We start from the raw sequence: 15,625 nt of genomic DNA, 5'->3' as shown, positions 1-15,625 counted from the left end.
GACGTGATACATAGACTTGAAATAGCTTGTTTAAAGAGCAAATTCAGGAATGTTTCTTGATCATCAGTGAATCCACAGTTATGGAACACTGAGTTCTTTTTCTATTACTAAATCTAAAGAACTTTGAATAATTTATCTCTTTACCTTCCCTCAATTAAGTTATGATTTCATCAGAATAGACTCTAATTGTATTCTAGGTAGTGAGGACTCCCACAGAAAATCTTGAACAAGTAGCTAAAACACGTATTTTAAATCTCTAAATATTTTTACAATTTCAATGGAATTAAATAAGAAATAAATTAGAAGGAAGTGTATGGTAACCTTTTTTGCAAAAGATTAGATGCATTCTGCTTGTTTATGCCTCATTAATTGAAAGCATTTGTTTTATTTTGAGTATCCAGTTACACCCTTATAATTAGGTTGACAAAACTAAATAGAAACTAGCCTTTAACATTGAAAGAGGCTATATATAAGCCAAGGTCATAGAGTAGTGGAGTTTTAGCTAAAAAGCTGCCTTGGAATACCAACAACAAAAATAATTGCCACTTCATTTTACCACTGTCCTACTATTTATAGGTAAACATTTAGTTGTTTTCCTAAGAAAGAGAAGTATTGAGTGCATTATTTTAAGCTTTTATTGATTATTGAGAAATATTTCCTTGTGCTTTCTGATTTCCTTTGATATGTGACATAAAGAAAAATGCCAAAATTTTAGCTGCTCAAGGTGCCATTCAGTTGAATGTTTTAAACTGTACTGCATCTAGTCATATTTTTGTCTTATGACTACTATTTGGAGTGCTTAAACACAGTGTCTTATGTAGAAATATTGAAGATGGTGCCATAAATTTCAGGGTGTGTAGTTTGAAAATGGTTATTACATAATGTAAACATAATGGAAAATGAAAAACTACCTATTGTTTCCAAAATACAAACTACAGAAAGTAAGAGTCAGCATGATCTTATTGGCTTGTCTGACTGGACAGTGTACAGACAAGCAAGCAGTGATTCTGATGGTGAGTGTCACCTGGACACCCATTAGAATACCGGGCAGGAAAGGGCCACATTGCAGGAGCGGGTTCTGTCCTCCCTGAAAGAGGCCTTGGTAAAAGTCTATGAAGCACTGATCCCTCACTGCTCTTGACATAAATCCTCTGCCAATACACTACCCTGTTCATCTCTTACCTGAATGCCTGACGCAAGATCTAATGCAAGACTTAGCTTCTTCACAGAGCTTTTATAAATTGTCCCAACCCTCAGGCATCTCGCCTTGTCTTAGTGCATTAGTGCTTATTATTTTTGATACACAGCATATGCTCTCCTGAGTTGTTAGTTTTCTTTTTAATTGTGTAATTAATGGATGGTTCGGTAGTATCTTTCTTGTCTTTCATCCAGAAGGCTAATAAAATGCTTTTCTTGGAAAGACATTATGTTGGGTGTCGAAGAAGCACTGGACTGAGGAGACAGTAGATATTTTATCCCCACTTTTGCTCTGACCTTGGAGAAGGAACTTTGAGCAGAGCTTTTAACTTTGTTTCTTTCCTCAGCTGTGAAATGAAGGAATTGTACTAGATAATCTCCAGATAATCTATTTTTTTTTTTCCTTTTTGTCTTTTTTCGTGACCGGCAACGGATCGCAACCCTCAGTGTCGCGCCCGTACCGGACCGGGACCGGCAACAAGATCACAACCCTCAGTGTTGCGCCTGCACCTCGCTCAGCCAGTGAGCGGGAACCGGTCTGTATGTGGGATCCGAACCCTCGGCGGGAGCGCTGCCGCACTCCCAAGCGGCGCACTGTAGCAGTGCGCCACCGGGCTGGCCCCAGATAATCTATTTTAAAACTGCGTCTCTGTGACTTTGGCTTCAGTGTGAAAGATTGAGTACGTGATTCTTCTTTAACTCCTAAATTCTTCTAGAAAGGATGGTGAAAAAAATTTAAAGTTATAAACATGCAAAGATAAATAGCAGAGGTTCCATGGAAAAATAGGAGAATAATACATATTTGAAAGTGGAAGAAAACTAATCACTCACTTAGTATAGCATAAGGTGTTTCAACTAAGTGCCCAGCAAGAGGCAAGACTAAAGAGAAGCAAGCCAATCTGCTCCAAAGACCACATGAAGGCTTAAGCGATGGTGGTATCAGTATCATGGAAAGTAGTGTTAAAAGAAAGACTTTAAACAAGTTAAACTTAGCAGAGTTTATATGAGCAAAGAATGACTCATGAATCGGGCAGCACTCACAACCAGAAGAGGTTCAGAGAGCTTTGCCAATAGTGTGAACTTTTATAGGCCTGACACAGAAGCAAAGTAAAGAAATCAGCAGATTGGCTACAGCTAGGCATCTGCCTTTTGGGGGCATGGTGTGATCAGTTGATTGGCTGAAATCTAGCTGCTTGTGATTGGCTGAAACTTGGCTGTTTGTTATACTCTGAAGTTAGGTTGCGGTTTGTTTATGTACTAAGTTTGGTTATGGTTCCTTATGCAGGAACTCATAGTATGGAGACAGCCTCAGGCTACTGGCCTGTGGGGATCCTATATGGGCTGGAAAGTCCATTAAAATTAAAAGTCTGTTCCAGCCTCCCCTCTCTGCCCTGCTTCCAGAACACTGGCAGCATATTTCATCTTTTCAGGAGATGGGCAGATTCTTCCCTGGAGAATTGAAAAGCCCCAGCATAGAAAGGGGGAACTACATTTATTGACTTATGTGGGTCCCACAAAGTAAGGGCCAACTTGTTGCTCAGTCATCCTCCAGCACCAGACAGCTTGTTAGTGTCATACTCTTAATTGTAAAGTCATGGCCAAGAATTGCCAGACTTTTTAGGGAGGAATCTGGCAAGAAAGGGAAAATTTTAAAGAGAGAGAGAAAGGAACCAGCCGAAACAAAATACGGAAGAATAGAAAGTAGAGCTGGAACTAGAAAATAGAAAGAGATAATAGGTAAAGTTGGAAATCTCTAAGAAAAAAGGATGAAAACAAAACAGAGACAATAGAAAGGAAATGGTAAGAAATTTTGATGATCATCTCAGGAGGTCCAACATCCAAATATAGGAGTTCTAAAGAAGAAAAAAGATAATTAGGGAAAAGAAATTATCAAACAGTACATAAGAATATTTATTAATGTCAGTATTATAAGTATTCAGATTAAAATAGCCTAAAAAGATGAATGAGAAGAGGCCCATATTAGGGCACATAAATCAAAGTTCAGAACAGGAGGACACAGAAAATTTTAAGAGCTTTCCGAGAATGGAGAGAGAGAGAGAGATTAAGAGGTAGAGCAAATAAATTATGAAAAATCAGAATGGCACCTAAATTCTCAACAACATGATTATAAGAAGATAAAGGAGCAATACTCTTAAAATTCTTGGAGGAAATGATTGTCGTCTATTCAGCCAAATACAATTAAGGGTGATGCTAAAATAAAGATGTTCCAGACATGGTTCAGGAACCATGCCCTAGTTCCTGAACTCTAATAAAAATAGAAAGGTATATAAGAAAGGTAACAATCATAGGACATTCCTTGGCTCAGTGGAGAACAATATTTATATAGCTGTAACAACTTAAATGTTGATTTAACCAAAAATTGTGATAGGAGTCTGTTGGAAAGCTCATGAAATGGGAAGGGGTGTGGGGTATGAGACTTAAATCCTGTCTTCCAATGTAAGAAGTCAGTAGATAATGAATAGAACTATGAGTTGGTAAATCAGAATATCAACACATTTGTGAAAGTGAAGGTAAATACTAGAGTAGTCTACTAAAAGAGTGGCAAAGTGTTTCATCTTAGAAGCAGGATTTGGGGTAGTTAGCAGAGCTATTTTCATTATAGGATTTTAGTGCTATTTGACTTTTAATTTTGTATATACTACTCTGATTTTAAAAAAATCGTTTTTAAATGTTTATCTCCTATTTCAATGCTTGATACATGTCCCCAACTTTGGAATGTATCATTTTTCTCAAATTTTGGACTTTTAATTTTGTATATACTACTCTGATTTTAAAAAATCGTTTTTAAATGTTTATTTCCTATTTCAATGCTTGATACATGTCCCCAACTTTGGAATGTATCATTTTTCTCAAATTTTGCTGTGAGATTCCGAAGAATGTGATGTATTTCTTTGCATTCTTTGTTCCCATTCATTTGCTTAACATTAATTATGCCAATGTATTATTGGGTGCTAGGTACAGGGATATAACAGTCGGAATGGGCAGGATGAAGCTTTATGCTCACTGGACTAAAAAAAGAGAAAAGAGCTTTTTTTTTTTGGACAGGAAATGTATATAAGGCTTTAGCAAACATAATGCACAGGGTAGAAGTAGGCATGGGTGAATGTATTAAAATTCACACTCTGTCTTATCTGTAACTGATATAAACTTCTTCATCAATCCCCATCCTGCTGGGTAGTTAGAAAATAATTAAATTTGCCCATTAGAGTTATCTTCTACTTTAATTTTTTTTTTCATGTAAATATTTGGGTAATTTCAGAATTCAAGTCCCTATAAGGAGTTGTTCCTTCACTTGCCCTCTGCCTTCCTGAGGAAGTGTGTAGGTCCAGGCAACTGGAGCAGCCTCCCTCTGAGCTAGTGCATTGGCAGAGAGAAAGAGAGTGCTGAATTACACAGTGGCTTTTAAAACTTCACCTTGGACACAATTCACTTCTGTTCCTCTTTCATTGGCTAAAGAAAGTCACAATGCCACTTGGTGGACAGTACTCTTGACTTTCCTGCCCAGGGGGCCTCATGCTACACAGCTGTGGGGAACTGAGCCATGTCTCCTTTACAGCACATACAATGTCCTATAAAAAAACCCCACACATTTAGGACATTTTGTTATAAAGAATGGAGAAAAAAAGAAATGTACAGTAGAAAGAAGAGCAGCAGTAGCCACTGACTACCATTAGGTCTCAGATTCAAATAAATTAATTTGGGGGCAAATATGAGGAGACAGGAAACTCAAATTAATAGGTTCCATTTGGGGAAAGCAAAAAGGTAAATGATATACTGATTGGATCTACTGGAGCAGCAGGAACATGGGATTGGGAGAACCTAAAACTGACTGTAGGGAGGAGTCTGCTCAAAAGTCAGATGCACTCTCCAATTAATTTAGAAAATACTATTTTATGAGCATAAAAATGTGAATGCCTCCCCTTAGAATTTTTCTGTAATTTTATTAATGTTGACTTTCTCCTTAGGAGAAAAATTCAAATACAAAAGATATCAAGAATGTGAGTGAAAAGCTTAGGTTGTGTGCATATGTGTTTTGATTATGTATTGGAACATGTTGCATAATTAAACTTAAATATTTTAATGATATCTCATTTGCCATATCCTTGGAGTATAGTTGTAACTCAATAAGAATTTCCTCTTTAGTATGTTTTGTTTGTACATAACAAAGGCAACTGTAATGAACCTTTATCTCATTACAATGTAATACCAATAGTGATTTAAATATCAAAATGAAAGGGAAAATTTATCATAAGGTTTATTCTTTTAGGCAAATAATTTATACTGCTTAATCATTCATTTTTCTGATTTTAAAATTAGCATTTGGTTAAGATAAAACTTACTGATAAAAGATGTTGACCTGTTTGATAGCAAGTAAATTTTCGATACTTTGTGAAAAGATAGGGAGACAATTACAAAGTTTCAGGAAGGAGAAATAAATTAGGCCATCTTAAAATCTTAATTTGGCTAATTCAGAAACAATTAATAGTATTGTTTTAATATTAATTAATAGTATTAATAATAATAGCAATAGTATTAGTAATAACAATAAGCATTGTTTTAATATTAATACTATTTTATAGTTGTTTATCTTGAAATAACTCTGTGGCCTTGAGTTCAAGAAAAAATTAGCGCTTTAGTGATATATTATTATTTATGGAAGAAGAAACTTGGCTTATTTTTTCTTAACCTTGAATTAATTGAACAAAGTATATTTTCCCAGTACATTTGAGTTAACTCTACTCATGTTTAATAATATCATTTTTTTATATCTTCCCTTCATACCTTTTCTATTTAATCACAGATGAAGATATCATGAAATAAAATATAAATTCTACCACGTTAAAAGAATGGTAATCAGCACGGTATTTCCCTAGATGTATACCTAGCATGGCTGATCTGGAAGCTGCCTTCCTGGGTGGTATCCATCCCTGAATCAGTGATGTGGTCATCTGCACCAGCCATTCTGATGGTGGAAATGACTGGCTGGTCAAGCACAGGCCATTAATTTTGATATAGACATTAATTTCCCTGAAAATCATATTAAGAGACAAAATGGTCAGCTTCTTTTAAGTACATTCTGATATAATACCTCAAGGCTAATTATGGGGCCCACAGATTATTTTATAGTTTTGTCAACAGAATTTTAAAAGGCTTGACAATGACATTAATGTCTTATGAAATCTACAAATTTTGTATCTTTATGAAGCATATTTAAAGGCATAAGGTCCTATTTTTTTTCTATTTGGTGTCTATTTTTACTAAATGTTTAGGAATATGCTATTTCAAAATAGATAAGTCTTTTGGTGGGATTGCTGGAAGTACATTGTTTACTTTATCAATAGAGCTTTTATATTTTCAAAAGTCAGTTTCATCATAATCAAAGAAGTTCTTTTATGTGCATGATTTTGTCACTGAAAGACATGACATTATGATAATAGAAAGTCATGTGAATTATAATGGAAAGTAAATTCTAAAAAAAATAAAATGTGTGCAAGTATACAGACTTTTAAAATTTTATTTTAAAAGAACCTTCTTCCAGTAAGGAATCCTTCTTCTTAGGAATAAATGTTAAATTCAGTAGAATCAAGTAAACCGTAATATACTTGATTACTCATATAGTACTTAGTACTCACTTAGTACTTAGTACTGATATAGCACATTTCATCTTTTAAAATGCTTTAGCAACAGTATGTTACACTTCTTAATAGTTCTCTAAGGAGATAGGCAAGTATTACTAGTACAAGTCTGTTGGTCTCATTTAAATCCCGAGCACCTAGTCGAGTCTACTGTTTTATACTTTACTTGTTCCAGGAATATTTAACTGCTTTTAGAATATAAATGCATGTTATTTACTTTCACTGCTGATTTCTTTGGGCAGTTGGTTCTGTAAGCCTGGCTCTGTATAGTTTCCTTAAGTCATGCAACACAAACTGGTACCTGTCAGTGCTGGTACCCAACAAATGTTTCCTAATGATCTTGACATAACGTTGGTAATTCCCTTGAGATATGTAAATTGTTATTCCTGATTAGTGGAGTGCATTTTAAATGCTTTAGTTTAAGATGGTAGTTATATTTTTGCTTGATAATAGTTACTGTTTTTGCTTTTATTTATAGTGTTAGGAAAAGTATTTCAATTTGGGTTATTTAGCACTGTTTTTTCCTGACTCTTGAATGATAATTATAAGGTGTCTACCCTCTGAGGATGTTATAGTACTCTGAAATGTTACTCAAAGATGAAATATAAATATGTTCATAAATGAACAGTGTAAAATTAGAAAAACAAAGGAAAAATTTTATGTTTTATCCATTGGTAAAACTGAACCTGAAACATTAATAACAATTTATCTCTATGGTGCTTTACTCTTTTATGATATGCTCAGATTAATTTGTTTCTCACAGTAGCCCTTTGGTAGAGCATTTATCAATACCCCCTATTTAAACAGGGGGAGCCAAAGTGTACAGATATGAAGGGAATTCCTAAAATAGGACTTAGGATCACTGTTTCTGACTTCCAGTGCAAGTTCACACACTCCATTGTATACCAGTGGTTTTCACCCATTGGCACAGAATCCACTGGAGGAGGGAGATGGGGGGATGGAGCCCAGAGCCACTGACAAGGGGCGAGCATCATGAGATGTGAAACAAATACCATGTCTCACACTTAATGTGTACTGTTGGTTTTAAATATATGTGGTATAAAATACAAGTTCCTTTAAAAGCATTACTGAATCAATAATAGTTCAGTTAGGCTTTATGGATTTTCTTAATAAATACCAAAAGTACAGTCTCTATCATGTGTAGCCTGGCAGTTAATAGCTCTTGCCTTTGACGTCATCCAAACCTGAGTTTCAGTTCCTGCTCCACTGCTTCTGGAAACATGATATCAAGCAATTTCCTTAACCTCTTGGTACCTCCTTTTCCTCATGTGTAAAATGGAGATAATACCAGATCACAGATTGTTGTGAGAATTAAATAAAATTATATATGAAAAGTATTTAAAATGCTGCTTGGCATATAGCAAATACTCAGTAATTGTTAAATATTATTTTAATTATTAACCATCATTATTATGATGTATAGATCCATGAAATGTCCTGATTTTAAGAAGGGATTTATACTTCAAATGCCAGTGGGTCTCTTTATTTTGGTTAAAATTGGAAAACACGGCTAGGCTATTTCACATTTTTCTGTGACTTAAAAAGTCTACTTTTAGTTACAATATAACTCAAGGTTAGAGCATATAACTTCAGTAATAGAGAGAGAAGGCCAATAAAATCAACTGGGTGTGCTTGGGCTTTACTTCCTTGGAATTATACTTTAGGAGCTACACCCAGTGGGTCTCTCAGACCTGCAGGATCATAGGCCTCATCTTTTTTTCAACTCTTATTTTTAGTTCCAGGGTGTATTGCAGATCACTGTAGGAAACCTTGTAAAAATGATTAAAAACTGGGAAAGAGCAAGTCACTGTAAGTATCTTGTTAAAATAAACCACTTCTTCCTAAGCTCAAGACAGCGAGAAACAGTTTAATGGCAATGAAATAAACTCACCACCTGTTTGTGCAGCAGCATCAAAGAGTTTTAACAAACATAAGAATGCTTTGATCATTTTCTGCCAGAAGAAAATTATGAAGCTCTTCACTGATATTTCATGGGAGTTTGCGGACACTGATCAAAGAAAACTATTATTATTATAGACTAGAAATTAAAATATCTGCATATAAGCTACTTCACTACATTGTACTTTCAATGGTGAATTGCATATTTAAAAATTCAAATACTAGTCTTATGATTAAGCTAAATTTTATCGTAGCTTCTATACCCTAAAATAAAAGACATTAAAATATTTTTTAAGCAACTGTGTGTTCTTTTGTTAATGACTTTCAAATTATATAGTTGAGATGGATTGAGGGGGCGGTGTGCAGTGTATATTTTGTAGAATCCCTCTAGGTTACTGTAAACCCAATTGAGCAGAATTGTATAAATGAAAGAATATTTTGACATTCTTTCACAATCTTTAAGAAAATTTTTCATAGGTTTTTCAATTATATAATAGCATTATACGATTATAGATTTCACTTAGAGCACTGTAATTATACAGCTGAGAGGCTTGAAGAAAAGGATAGCAAAACTATTATAATAGGAAGTTTATGGGCATTTTATGGTAAGGATTTGAACATTTTAAATGGAAAACAAGAATCATTTGAAAATATGACTCTGCTATGGGAGAAAATGCTTCTGTGTAAGTAGCATAAGAAGCGAAAGATGATGTGTTGTTTTTGAGTTAAAATCTAGACATTTCCTGTAGATTTTTCTTTAAAGAAAAAAAATACTTACTTTGTGAACTTCATGTTCTGGATCTGAGCCAGTTTTCATGTGTCGTTAAGAGCTCGTGCCTCTGAAGTCATTGGAAGGCATTTAAAATATATATATTAAAATTCTTCAGGAATAACTATGCCTAAGAATGTGGAATCATCAACAGAAAAAAATCACGAACATTTCATAAAAAAATGTGTTCATTGAGTGCAAGCAAAACAGAAGGCAGATTCCCTTCTTCAGACCACATCCTTCGAAGCTAAGTGCACTAGATATTTGCCCTTAAATGTGGTACCCTTTCTCCCTGTATTCTATACCAACTTCCTCTTGAAAATGGAAGAAAATATTAACACAAAGACTCACAAAGAAAGCATGAGAAAGCAATAATGCAAAAGGTCTTCGAATACCTAAATCACTGGGTCATTTGATTATCCACACTTTATTGACAGAAACAAATCTGACATTGGAAATTTAGCCAGGTCTTTGGTATTAGTTTCAAACCAGTTCCTCAAAATTTCATGTTAGAGGAAAAAGCGAGTTTATCAGCTTCTGAAGTGGCATCTTATAGAGAAAGCCTATAAGTCTAGGTTCTCATCACTGACTTGCTCCATGAGTTAGGGCAGAGATCACAAAGGGCTCTCCACCTTGCTAAATAGCTCTGCAAAACAAGGCTGAAGGTTTGTTACTCCACTAAACAAGAATGTTTAAAGGAGAAACAAGGTGATAGCTGCAGAAATGTTTTGTGCTTTTCTTCTGAAACTAAATTCTATGTGATGTTCTGAGCTTATAAATAAATAACATACCTGGTGGGCAAATGAGCAGGATACAAAAGAGTTGTTCTGCCTTTGACATCATCAGAAACGGCTAATGCTTTCCCGTGCAGTTCACTAGTCCCTTGAGAACTTGCCACTGCAGTCATTAGAATTAAAAGATGTGTGTTGTTTCAAACACAAGGATCTGTTTTATTTTACAGTAAAATATGCTAGCACTGAATTTAGATACATGTGTTAGAAAGTAACATCGGTATTAGTCAAAGCTGAGAAATTTAATTAAGAATTATGTCTCTTGTTATTTTCGCCATGGAAGTATTTACAGTACAGGGAGATTTGATGACTGATGAACATATTTAAAGGGCATCTGGTACTGATCATGGAAACCAAATGGTATTAGTCAAAGCTGAGAAATTTAATTAAGAATTATGTCTCTTGTTATTTTCGCCATGGAAGTATTTACAGTACTGGGAGATTTGATGACTGATGAACATATTTAAAGGGCATCTGGTACTGATCATGGAAACCAAAAAATAAAATAAAGTTTGTTAACTGTTGGCAAGTTCTTATTGCAACAGTGTCAAATGCTGAATAGTATCTCTGAAATTTTTTGGCATGTATATTCTAACAGGTACCCAAGCAATTTTGACTTGCAAGAGAGGGATACTTCAAATTCACTGCAAGTTAGAAGAAATGAGTCCCAATTAATTTACAAACTCTATGCTACACGTAGTGTGAAGTTCACATTCCTAATAAAAAAAGGGTGTACCTCGGTGATCACAACACAAGTGATTCTAAGGTATAAGCTAGTAATGTTAATGAGAAAAGCTGGCTAGGTATTAAAAAAACAAGAAGCAAAAAACACATTAATAAACAAAAACTGCACCTGAATGTTCAGTGGCAGTTAAAATGACTACTCTTGGCCTCAGGATCTGGGACTAGGTAGGGAGTGGTGGGGACTGTGGCAATCTGCAGATTGCTGGCCATATCTATAAATGGACATATTACTTGGCTCAGCAATTTGTTGCCATGTGGAAATGTGAGTTCAGAATGCCAGATTTTACAGCTCTTCAAGAGACACTGTAAGTCTGGGTTTTATGTGGAATCCTTCATTTTGAAATGTTTACTCAGTACTCAAATTCAGAGGAGGAGTTGGGAAAATCCTTTGCAAGCCAAAAAAAACCTACTGTGTGATCAAATATGAACCACAGGCATACAACTTTGTTTTCTTCAGGGTTAGTTAGCTAAATGAGTAATGTTTGTGAGGTTGTAGAGGAAGTGTTAATGCCTCCTAGTGTATGAGAGGAGAAAAGACTAGGTTACATTATATAGTTGAGTAGTTATGGGCTTGAACTGTGGCATCAGATTGCCTCTGTTTATATCCTGGCTGTGTACCCTGGACAAGTTATCAGTTCTCTATCCAGGTTTTCACTTCAGTAAAACTGGAATGACAATAGTACAAATTTCACAGAGTGCTGTGAGGATTCAGATGAGTTAATCTATATAAAGTGCTTAGCACCGTGCCTGGCACATAGAAATTATTTAACAAACATTAGCTATTATTATTTTACAATAGAATGATATTCAGAAGATTTGCCTATTTGTTGTAATTGAAGAAAACATTGGAAATGGGAAGAGTCTGTGTTGGAAACACAAGTGGAGTATGGATTAAGAACATAGATTCTGGAGTCAGCAAGCCAAGATTGGAATACTTACTCTACCACTGTGTAATCAGAGCAAGTTCGTTAATTTTTCTAAGCCTTAAACCCTTATCTGTAAAATGGGAATAAAAACCTGTACCTCGAAGTCATAAGGATTCAGTAAAATAATATGCATAAAGTCAACACCTGGCATATCAGTTAATAAATGGTACTTGCTGTAATGATTATTTTCACATTCTTTAGAAGTTCCATATTTGCAAGCACTTTTCTAGTCATTTATGTCTCATTATATGTATTTAAAAGAAATGACATAGCATTTGATTTACAAATTAAACTTCATCTTAAAGAGCCACATTACAACAGTGGTTCTCAACCCGGGTGATTTTGTTCTCCAAAACACATTTGGCAATGTCTAGAGACAATTTTTGGTGGCCACAACTGAGGGGAGTGCTACTGCATCTAGTGGGTGGAGGCCAAGGGTTTGCTAAACAGCCTGTAATACACAAGACAGTCCCCCACAACAAAGAATTGTTCAGTCCAAAATGTTGCCAGTTCTGAGTTTGAGAAGCCCTGCATTACAGCTTTATAACCACCATAACATTTAGTTTGTAATGTTCTTGCCGAGCAAAGGAAGGGAAGTTTTTCTTTGTTCAAAACATTACCTAACTCTCAGACAGAAGTTAACATATAAACTGAAATCTATAGGACCACATTTATAAAATATTTTAAATGTATATGCAATACCCCTATTGCCTTCTGGTTACAAAAGTAATACAAGCTGATAAAAATTAAAAGATTACAAAAGCATATAAATAGAAAATGAAAGCCTCCCCCCCACACTTTTTTCACTCAGCCCCATAGAAAACCATTAGAAATACAATAGTTTGAGTTATATTATTTCAGATTTTTAAGTACATGTGAATACTTTTCTGTAATTTACTTTTTAAAAAATTGTCTTTCTTTATGCTTCTTGAACAATTCAGTCCCAAAGCCATTATGTAGGACAGAGCAAGGTAGACATTCAGGGTGGCCTGGCATGGGGTAATGGAGCCCAAGCGGGGTAGAGAGGCATCAGTGTGGTGGTGTTGGTGACATGACATGGAGTGTCAGAGCCCAAACAGGGTAAGGTAGGGATCCACGTGAGGGCAGCCTGGTGCAGGGCGTCAACAAAGGCTAACCTCGATGAAGAGCACAAGAGAAAGAACTGGCACAGGGTTTTGAGCCCAGATGGGAGAGGGGGCAAAAAGCAAGGAAGTGCTCAAACAATGATGGGGACATGTCAGAAGGACACAAAAGCTGCCTTGAAGAGGCCATAACTGACACAATTTGAGCTTCAAAGTAAGTAACGTAAATAAAGCTAGTAACACGTTAAAACCCATTAACTAAAGTAGGAAACTGTGAGTCCATTATGATGTAACAAGTGAATAAGTTGAAAGTTTGATGAGAAATGGAGTACTTATAAAGTGAAAAATAACATCTCCACCAAAAAATATTAATTACAGAGAGAAAAAACAGTAACTGTACAACGCAAAAGCCTGGCAGATACAACCTTAGTCAAAAGGTCAAAGTTAACATCATCAGCAATGAAACAAGTCAAAATTGTGTGCCACCTAATAAAATGCTGTGGTAGCAGCTTCCAGGATTGGTCCTGGAAGCTGATTGATCGTGATTGATCCTCGCCTCCTAGTATTCATGCCTGTGGGTAGTCTTCTTCCATGCTGAGTGGGGCTTACCTGTGTAGCCAATAGGATGTTACAGAAATGTTGGTATGTGACTTCTGATGCTACTCTATAAAAGACATAGCTCACTCTAGGGGAAGCCAGCTGCCATGTTGTGAGGACACTCAAGCAGCTGTAGAGAGAGGGCCACATAATGAGGACATATTTCTGCCAACAGCCAGCACTAACTTGCCAGCCACGTGAGCTGAGCAAGCCACCGTGCAAGCAGATCTTCCAGCTTTAGTCAAGTCTTCAGGTGACTGCAGTCCTGGCTAACATCTTGAACCACCCAAGCTTTTCCTGATGCACAGAAACTATGAAGGTTAATGCATATTTTCAGCTACTAAGTTTTCTGTTAATTTGATATGCAGCAATGAACAACTAATACAGATGCAGTGAGAAGAACATAGCAGCATCGCTTCTGTGATATTCCTGCCAGAGATACATAACCTGAATCTGGTCCTAATGAAATATAAAACAAACACTGATTGAGAGGCATCTTGCCAAATAACTGGACTATAATCTTCAACAGAGTCAAGGTCATAAAAGTTAAGGACAGACCAAGAAACTGCCTGGAAGTAAAGGAGACTAGAAACATGGCAACTATTGATGCAACGCCTGATTCTGAACTGGATTCTTTAGCTTATAAAGGTTATTTTTGGGACAATTGGCAGAGTTTGGAGCCTGGGTAAAGGAGACTAGAAACATGGCAACTATTGATGCAACGCCTGATTGTGAACTGGATTCTTTAGCTTATAAAGGTTATTTTTGGGACAATTGGCAGAGTTTGGAGCCTGATGATTAGATGGTAGTAATGTGTCAATGTGCTTTTTTTAATTTTGATGGTTGTATTGAGGTTATGTAGTGGAATGTTCTTGCTTTTAGGAAATCACACTGAAGTATTCAGAGGTAATGAAGCATCAGGTCAGTAACTCTCTCAAATGGTTACAGAAAAAAGTTATTTGTACTGTACTTGCAACATTTCTCTAAATTTGAGATTGTTTAAAAAATTTTCTCAGTTATGCAAAAAGAAAAAAATAGTACGTCATAGAACATGCTCTTGGCTATAATGATAGACCCATATTGTACTCTTTTGAGGGGATTAAAATATTCTGGGTTTTCTAAGTATATATATATATATATATTTTTTTTACCAGTCTCCTATTGATGGGCTTTTTAATTGCTCCCAGTTCTTTGTTATTATGTTTTTTGAGGGGATTAAAATATTCTGGGTTTTCTAAGTATATATATATATATATTTTTTTTTTACCAGTCTCCTATTGATGGGCTTTTTAATTGCTCCCAGTTCTTTGTTATTATGAATGATGCTAGTAAATGTCCTTATAAACATATTTGTGCCTTGTTCAGTTTTTGTCCAAGAATAAATCCCCAGAAATCAAACTTGCTATGTGAATGGATATGCATCCTTTAATCAGTTTAATCATAAGTCATTCTAGGAAACCGCAGGAAATCTCTCTAAAGAAAAATGAAATTTACAAGTTGGTTGTTATTTTTATTTGTTTTTTTCCCTACTAAAAAGTAATTTCTGTGAGAGTGGGAACTTTATTTTAATTATCACCATCCCCAGCATTCACATAGTCCCAGACACTCAGTATATATTTGTTGCAACAACAATAATAGCAAACATTCATTATGTGCCCAGCACTGTTCTAAGGATATTAATTTAGTTTTTCTTGGCAACAGCCATATGAGGCAGGTAGTATGATTATTACCATTTTGCAGATGAAGAAAATGAGGCCCAGAGAGGCTAGATTAGTACATAGTGGAGCCAGGAGTCAGGCAGTTTTCCTTCAGTTTTCAAGTAGCCACTATACCGGTTCTAAATCAATGAATCAACAAATGAATGGCTAATATATTTATTTGATTATTTGACCAATTATGAATTTCAGCTATCTTTTTGGTTTTTTAAAGAAATAAAAATCAG

Source organism: Galeopterus variegatus, unplaced genomic scaffold (genome assembly GCF_000696425.1).
Source record: "Galeopterus variegatus unplaced genomic scaffold, G_variegatus-3.0.2 Scaffold1307, whole genome shotgun sequence".
Lineage (NCBI taxonomy): Eukaryota > Metazoa > Chordata > Mammalia > Dermoptera > Cynocephalidae > Galeopterus > Galeopterus variegatus.
The sequence above is the reverse complement of the archived record's forward strand: the minus strand, read 5'-3'. Positions refer to the sequence as shown.